Raw genomic sequence first — 8,310 nt, 5'->3', positions numbered from 1 at the left:
CAAAAGTCTAAGATCGGGTAAAAGTATATCGTTAGATAAAAGATTGACAAAAGTCTATCGATGGCTAGAAGTCTGATGACGGGTAGTAGTCCGATGACAGGCAAAAGTCTAACATCGGGTAGAAGTATAGCATCGGGTAGAAGATCAATGAAAGTCCATCGACAGGCAGAAGTCCGACGATGGGTAGTTGTCCGATGGCAGACAGAAGTCTGACGTTGAGTAGAAGTACTGTGTCGGGTAGAAGATCGAGGAAAGTTCATTGACGGGTAGAAGTTTGATGTTGGGTAAAAGTTCAACGTTATAGAGAATCCCGACAAAAGTCTTGTGTAGGTTAATAGAATCTGTCCAATATATATGACCTATCCAAGGTTGTATGTCATAGCATTTACTCGATGATGTTAACCTATATAGAAAAGATTAAGAGAATCCACTAAGGATGCATGACCTATCTGAGGTTGTATGTCAGAGCCCTGCTCGATGCCATTAACATGTATGGAAGAGGTCGAGAGAATCCATCAAGGATGTAAGACATATCAGAGGTTGTTTGTCAAAGCCTTGCTTGATGACATTAACCTGTGTGGAAGAGGTTGAGAGAATCCACCAAGGATGTAAGACCTATTCGAGGTTGTATCTCAAAGCCTTTGCTTGATGACATTAACCTGTATGGAAGAGCTTGAGAGAATCCACCATGGACGTAAGACCTACCCGAGGTTGTATGTCAAAGCCTTTGCTCGATGAAGTTAACATGTGTGGAAGAGGTCGAGAGAATACACTAAGGATGTAAGACCTATCCGAGATTGTATGTTGAAGCCTTTGCTTGATGACATTAACCTGTGTAGAAGAGGTAAAGAGAATTCACCAAGTATGTATGACCTATCTAAGGTTGTATGTCAGAGTCTTGCTCGATGACGTTAACCTGTGTGGAAGTGGTCAAGAAAATCCACCAAGGATGTAAGACCTATCCGAGGTTGTATGTCAAAGCCTTTGCTTGATGACATTAAACTGTGTGGAAGAGATATAGAGAATCTACCAAGGATGTAAGACCTATTCGAGATTGTATCTCAAAGCCTTTTCTTTATGACATTAACCTGTGTGGAAGAGGTCGAGAGAATCCACCATAGATGTATGATCTATATGAGGTTGTATGTCAGAGCCTTGCTCAATGACATTAACCTTTGTGGAAGTGTTCAAGAGAAACTGCCAAGGATGTAAGACCTATCCAAGGTTATATGTTAGAGCCTTTGCTCAATAACATTATCCTATATGGAAGAGGTCGAGAGAATCCACCAAGGATGTAAGACCTATCTGAGATTGTATGTCAGAGCCTTTTGTTGTGAATTTGAGATTATGGATTAGACTTTTGATGATAGCAAACATTCATGTTTTTCTATGACTGCCTTATATACTAAGTTTTTAGGTCCACAAGATCGAACACAACTCAAGACCAGCTTAAGATTAGGTAGATTTAGTTTGAGTCAGTCTGTAATGTTTTTCTTTTTCTAGAGTCATTTGTAAAAGTGGTTCCTGATGCTAAGTAACCTTGCACACACACACTTGAGGAGTTTTCTATGTTTTTCTATTTTGAGTACATCGGCCTGGACGATGTTCATATCAGCCAGGACGATCCGACTAAAAATAGAAACCCTAATTAGGGCATCCAGGTTAAGCAACCATCATTAAGCAAATCATCCTGGATGATACTTGTATCGGCCAAGATGATAGGCTCAAATAAAAAAGAATCAGCTGCCATGATCAATTTAGGTATTCTTTATTTTAGTACATCAGCCAGGATGATCTCCATATCTGCCTGGATGATGCAGCATAATTATGCCTAAAATTAATATGGTAATTATGAAAGTAATTAAGACTGATTGATACGATCACATCAACCTGGCCGATCTCAGGATCGACCGAGATGATGTCTTGGATGATTGAGATTGGCCAGCATCTATTCCGGGCGATGTTCAGGATGATTGTACTCATATTTGAACTAATCGGCCACAACGATATTGTATCGGCCTGGACGATGTAACCAATTTTCTTCTGATTGTCCTAAATCATCCCGACTGATTGAGATTAATTTGTACTGATTGACCAGGATGATATTCTTATCATCTTGGACGATAATGTTAGTTCTTGAAATTCTATTTAAAGGACCCAAATTTTCTCATGCAAAGAGACCTTTAGCTGCTGTCTTAACATGAGAGAGCCGGAGAGGGAGAGAGAGGGAGAAACTTGTGAGGGGGAATTTATGAGAGGGATTCACAAAGGTTGCTCCAAGCAAGGTTCTAAGGAATCTTCTCCAGTCTTTGTCCTTCATCCTTGGGGGTTCAAAGGAGGTAAGCTTCAACAATTGGTCGGGGTTCTCTTCCTGCTTCAGAAGGAACCAAAAGGAGTCGAGGTTCTCTGCCTGCTTTAGGAGGAAGCAAAAAGAGTCGAGGTTCTCTGCCTACTTCAGGAGGAAGCAAAAGGAGTTTGGTTCTCTGCCTGCTTTAGGAGGAAGCAAAAGGAGTTGGGTTCTCTGCCTCGCCGAGGTTGGCGGAAAGGAGTTTTTTATGAGGGCTTCTCCGCCTTGCTGTGTTAGCAAAGGAGAGTCACTTTGTAATGCAATACTCGGAGGGCACCACTAGGGGGTGGACGTAGGTCGAGTTGACCGAACCACTATAAATCTGGTGTGATCTTTCTTTGTTTTGATTTCTACCATTATTTTTCTGCACTTTAATTTTTGTGGTGATTTTGGTTTTAAGTTTTGTTCTTTGACTATAAGAAAGATTTTTTAAAATACCAATTCACCCCCCTCTTGGTTAGCCTTGGGCTAGTTCTTAAGGGCTTAACATCCCTAATGAACTTTCACCTTTGCTCGATGATGTTAACTTGCCTGGAATACGTCGAGAGAATCCACCAAAGATTTAAGGCCTATCCGAGATTGTATGTCAAAGCCTTTGCTTGATGATGTTAATTTGTGTGAAAGAGGTCGAGAGAATCCACGAAGGATGTATGATGTATCTAAGATTATATGTCAGAGCCTTGCTCGATGATGTTAACATATGTGGAAGAGGTCAAGAGAATCTACTAAGGATTTAAGACCTATCCAAGGATTTATGTTAGAGCCTTTGCTCGATGATGTTAACATGTTTGGAAGAGGTTGAGGGAATCCACCAAGGATGTAAAACCTATCCGAGGTTATATGTCAGAGCATTTGCTTGATGACGTTAACCTGTGTGGAAGAGGTCAAGAGAATCCACCAATGATGTAAGACCTATCTGAGGATATATGTCAAAGCCTTTACTTATTACGTTAACTTGTGTGGAAGATGTCGAGAGAATCCACCAAGGATATATTACCTATCAAAGGTTGTATGTCAGAGCCTTGCTCGATTATGTTAACCTATGTGGAAGAGGTCAAGAGAATCCACTAAGGATGTAAGACTTATGTGAGGTTGTATGTCAGAGCCTTTCCTCAATGGCGTTAACCTGTGTGAAAGAGGTCGGATCGAATTCCTCTGGAATTGATCATCCAGTGATTGAAATACAATAAAGATTGAGTATTTCTCTAATCAAGGATTTAAGATTTTATCGACCTCCTCTTAGGATGTTTGACCTATCCGAGGTTATATATCAAAGCCCTGCTCGATGACGTTAACCTGTGTAGGAGAGATCAAATCTAATCCCATGGGATTTATTTTACCTTAATTGGGAGGGGGAGAATGCCACGTATATCTAGAATCAAATGTAAAGAAGGGTTTATCTTTAGACCATTAATCCTTTTTAAGGTCGAGATCAAGACCTTACCCAAGGAGTAGAAATCTAGTAAGGGAATGTTTGTGTCTTGAAATGTATCGCAAACATATTCATATTTTCTAGGAGTTTCCTGATATGTCGTATAAATTTTAACATTATTGGAGGGATTTTCTTGACCACATTTGGAGAAAAGGTTGCCCCAGGTCTATATCTGATTCCCATGGAATTGTTGCAGTAATAGCTAAAGTCAAGAAGTTGACATGAATGACCTTTTGAGTTTGGAGCAAAAATTGCACCCCAGTCGGGAATTAGGTTCCCACAGGCAGCGACAAACTGTTGCATCCTGGAGTATTCAGGATGATAGAGAAATATATAGTTTAGTGTCTTATCATTGTATGATGATCCAGCACATAATCAGATAAGAGAGAGGGTGAAGCGTTCATAAGAGACACGAGAGTTTTGCGTGGAAACCCCTGAAAAGGGGGAAAAACCACGGAGCCTGGCCCAGTTTGAACTAATCCACTAGTATTTGTAGTCGGTTACAAATGAGGCCCTTCCTTGGGGGAATGCATTGGCTTGATGATACAAATGTACATCATATAAAGCACATTACATGGTGAGAGTTATAATATATACATGTTTGTTTAGTCGGCACAACCATAGTAGGTGATGGTGGTCAAAAGAACCATATGTATATAATTTAAAATTACTTGTGAATCACACTAAATCTTATTTAAATTATTGAGTGAAAAAGAAAATAGAGAAATAATGAGAAAACATTAATTTTAGAGTGAGAAATAGGAACACTGAAATTTTATTAGAATAATTTTAAGTACAAAAAAATTATATAACTTGAGTTAATTCCTATTTATAAGTTTAGGTAAGAGATTGCATCCTATAGAATTCGCTACTTATTTGACACTACCTAAATTAAAAAAATACAAGAGTTATGTAACACAATGTATGTTATATACATTAGCTAGCAATTTGATGAAGTTAGAGAGTCATATAATTTGAATACTTAACCTGAGAAAGTTGCCTACAAAACTAGTAAAACATTATTAACTTAATCTTGGTTTGGGACGACTTCTTACAACTTTCTAAAGTAAATTTCTAGTACAAAAAAATTCTAGTTCGAAAATTTTTTGCATTAGAAAGATGCTTTAAAAACCAATAAGAATGTTGTCCCAAATAAAGCCATAATATGCATAAGTAGCTAAATTAATAATTAATCATCTCTCATACAAACAAAGTAGTTCGATTTGTGAGCCACTAGTACTAACACTACAATAAAATCTACTATTATCATCAGACTTTCTACTGGCAACACATACATCGAAAAAAGCGGCGGCATAACCGGTGGAAAATATACCGGTAACTTTGCGGTGTTATTTCTGGCAAAATTTTTGTCGTCAACTTACTAGCATATATATTTTCCAGTTGGCTCGTCGGTATATAAAATATTCTAGCGCAATTTCTATTGGTTATTACAGGCAAAAGCACTGGTATAAATTATGCCAGCTTACTTAAACTCAATGAATATTTTCCAACGTATTATCCACTGGTATTATAACCTACAAATAATCTGTCAGAACGTTCGATGGTATGGGCCCTATTTTGACCGCTCCACCATCTTTCTTCTCATTTCTTTTCCTCTTCTAAGTTTTTTCCGTTCATGCTTGTGAGCTACCTCGAACGCCATTGTTATTGGAACCAATTTATCGCCAATGTTCACCATCGAGCTTGCCCACATTCTCCACCGTCGGTTGCCTAAATTCACTGCCTCCATTCCATGCATTACCACGCCCCGTTCCATGCGTGACCTTCCTTCAATAAGAGAACGTACCTTGGTAAATGCTTTTTGTTTAGTTATGGATGTTCTCACTAGACTTTTGCAAGAGAACGTACCTTGGTGTATGCTTTTTGCTTTAATAATTATGGATGTTCTCACTAGACATTTGCAAGAAAATGTACCTTGTTGTATGCTTTTTTCCTTAGTTATGGATGCTCTCACCAAACATTTGCAAGAGAATGTAACTTGGTGTATGCTTTTTTGTTTTAGTTATGGATGTTCTCACTAGTCATTTGCAAGAGAATGTACCTTGGTGTATGCTTTTTGTTGATGATATTCTTCTTATTGATAATAGTAGAGAGGGACTTGAAGGTAAAATTGAATTATGTCTGTCAACCTTAGAGTCTAAAGGTTTTCACATAAATAGATCAAAAATTTAATATATAAAGTGTAATTTTAGTAGTAATAGACCTACTCAGGGGATTATGACTTTGGGCGATCAAGTCATTGAAAGTTCATTAGGAGTGTTAAGCCCTATAGAACTGGCCCAAGCTAACCAATAGGGGGGGTGAATTAGTATTTTAAAAATTTCTTTTCTCAAAGAATAAGAATTGCATAAACCAGAATCACACCACAAAAATAAATGAGGAAAAAGTGAGGAAGCAAGAAATAAGAACACAGAAATTTATAGTGGTTCGGTCGACTCGACCTACGTCCACTCCTTGGAGGCACCCTCCAAGTATTGCACTACAAAACGTGACTCTCCTTTAGCCCCCACGGCTAGGCGGATAAGCCCTCACAAGAACCTCCTTTTTTCCACCCCGGAAGGCAGAGAACCTACCTCCTTTTGCTTCCTCCTGAAGCTGGCAGAGAATCACAACCAAAAGCTAACTCCTTACCTCTACCGACCCTTCCACGGATGAGAAACTCTAGATGAAGAAGAAGCAGAGCGATCCTTGAAGCAACCCTTGTGAATCCCCTCACAAGCTCCCCCTCACAAGATCCTCTCTCTCTCCCACTCTCTCTTTCTCTCCTCAAGGCCTTCTCAGGTCAAGGCAGCAGCCAAACATTATCAAAAATGTTGAACAAGAGCTCTTAAATAGAAGAGCTTCAAAGGAGCTCATTAATTACAAGTAGCCGACTTTATCGTCCAGGCCGATATGGACATCGGCCTGGCCGATCAGTATAAATCCCATCAGATCGGCCAGAGCATCGCCCTGGATGGACTCCTGGACGATTGAAATTTGGCTTGATTGTCCCGGCCTATCTCACGATCGTCCTGGCTGATCAGTTCAAATCAGAGGAAAATCGTCCTGGCTGATCAGTTCAAATCAGAGGAAAATCGTCCTAAGTGTCGCCCTGTTTTTGAGCTGGCCGATATTTATCATCCTGCAGTAACTTAAGGTTTTTGACTGGATCATCCTGGCCGTTCTTGCGATTGTCCAGGAAGATATGATCGTATAAATCATCCTTAATTACTCCCTTGATTTCCTGATCAATTAAGGCATAATTTGATAATTTCGTCCAGGCCGATCAATGATCGTCCTGGCCGATAATTTAAAAATACAGTATACCTTAATTGTCTATGGCGGCTACTTCTTTCTGTTTTGAGCTTATTGTCCTGGCCAATACACATATCATCCAGGCCGATATTTTAATGACGGCTTCCTTAATTAAGAATCCTTATTTAGCCTTTCTATTTTAAGCTTGATCGTCCAGGACGATGTAAAATATCGTCCTGGCCGATATGAGCGAAAATAGAAATTCTAAGTCTCTCAAGTGTGTGTGTGTGTAGGGTTACTTAGCATCAGTCTCTTTAACCATTACAAGTAGACTCAAGAAGTGAAAAACAAAAGTACAGACTGACTCAACCCTAAACCTACACAATCCTGAACTGGCATCTTCTTGATCATCCGATCTTAGATTCCTGAAAAGTTAGAAGCAACCAGTAGTCCAAGAGAAATAGTGTTTGTCAATCATCAAAACATAAGCTATGAAAATAGATTTGCAACAATCTCCCCCTTTTTGATGATGACAAACACAAGTAGGAAAATGTCCAAAAAAGTTCATTAGAATTTCAAAGTTACAAACCCAACATCTTTTCCTACCACACCCTACTCCCCCTTTTGTCATCACAAAAAGAGGGTCTAGATACAAAAGAAAAACTTCATAACAAACAAAGACTAAAAAGCAAACTACAAAAATTAGGAAACAAACAACATAAAGCACATACTAAAAGAACGAGGGACTTTGATCATCTGATGGAGGTGGTGGAGGTGGCTGCTGAAAGTAGCTGGCAAGTGTGGTGAACTGATCATTGAACCAGGTGATGTCCTGGTCATGCTGGTGCTGCTGGTGAGTAATGAAGCTATCAAATCGGGCTAAATCCTCAGTGCGGTGCTGATCGTAGCGGGCAATGTCCTCAAAGTGTTGCTGCTCCTGTGCAGCAATGTAGGCGTCAAAATGAGTCTCCCAACGATCAAACCTCTCTATCAACTGATCAACTGGTGAGTGATGGTGGAGAGGAGCAGGAGCAGGAACAGGAGCGGGAGCGGGAGCCTCCTCCTCCCCAGCCCCTTGAGGTTCCTCAGGGTGGAGACAAGTACTGTGAAGGGTATTAAGGAACTGTTTGAGTAGAAGGGAGTTGGGAGGTTTGGTGGAATAGGATACTGAAGTTGGTATTTGGTTTCCAAGACATAAGCTATGATGTGTCCTAAGGCTAGATTGGGTTTCCTCTTATGACCCGGATCGTGGATTGTGGTTAAGTGATCAATGTAT

The sequence above is a fragment of the Dendrobium catenatum genome, unplaced genomic scaffold (genome assembly GCF_001605985.2).
Source record: "Dendrobium catenatum unplaced genomic scaffold, ASM160598v2 fragScaff_scaffold_249, whole genome shotgun sequence".
Taxonomy (NCBI): Eukaryota; Viridiplantae; Streptophyta; class Magnoliopsida; order Asparagales; family Orchidaceae; genus Dendrobium; species Dendrobium catenatum.
This window is presented reverse-complemented; position numbering follows the sequence as displayed.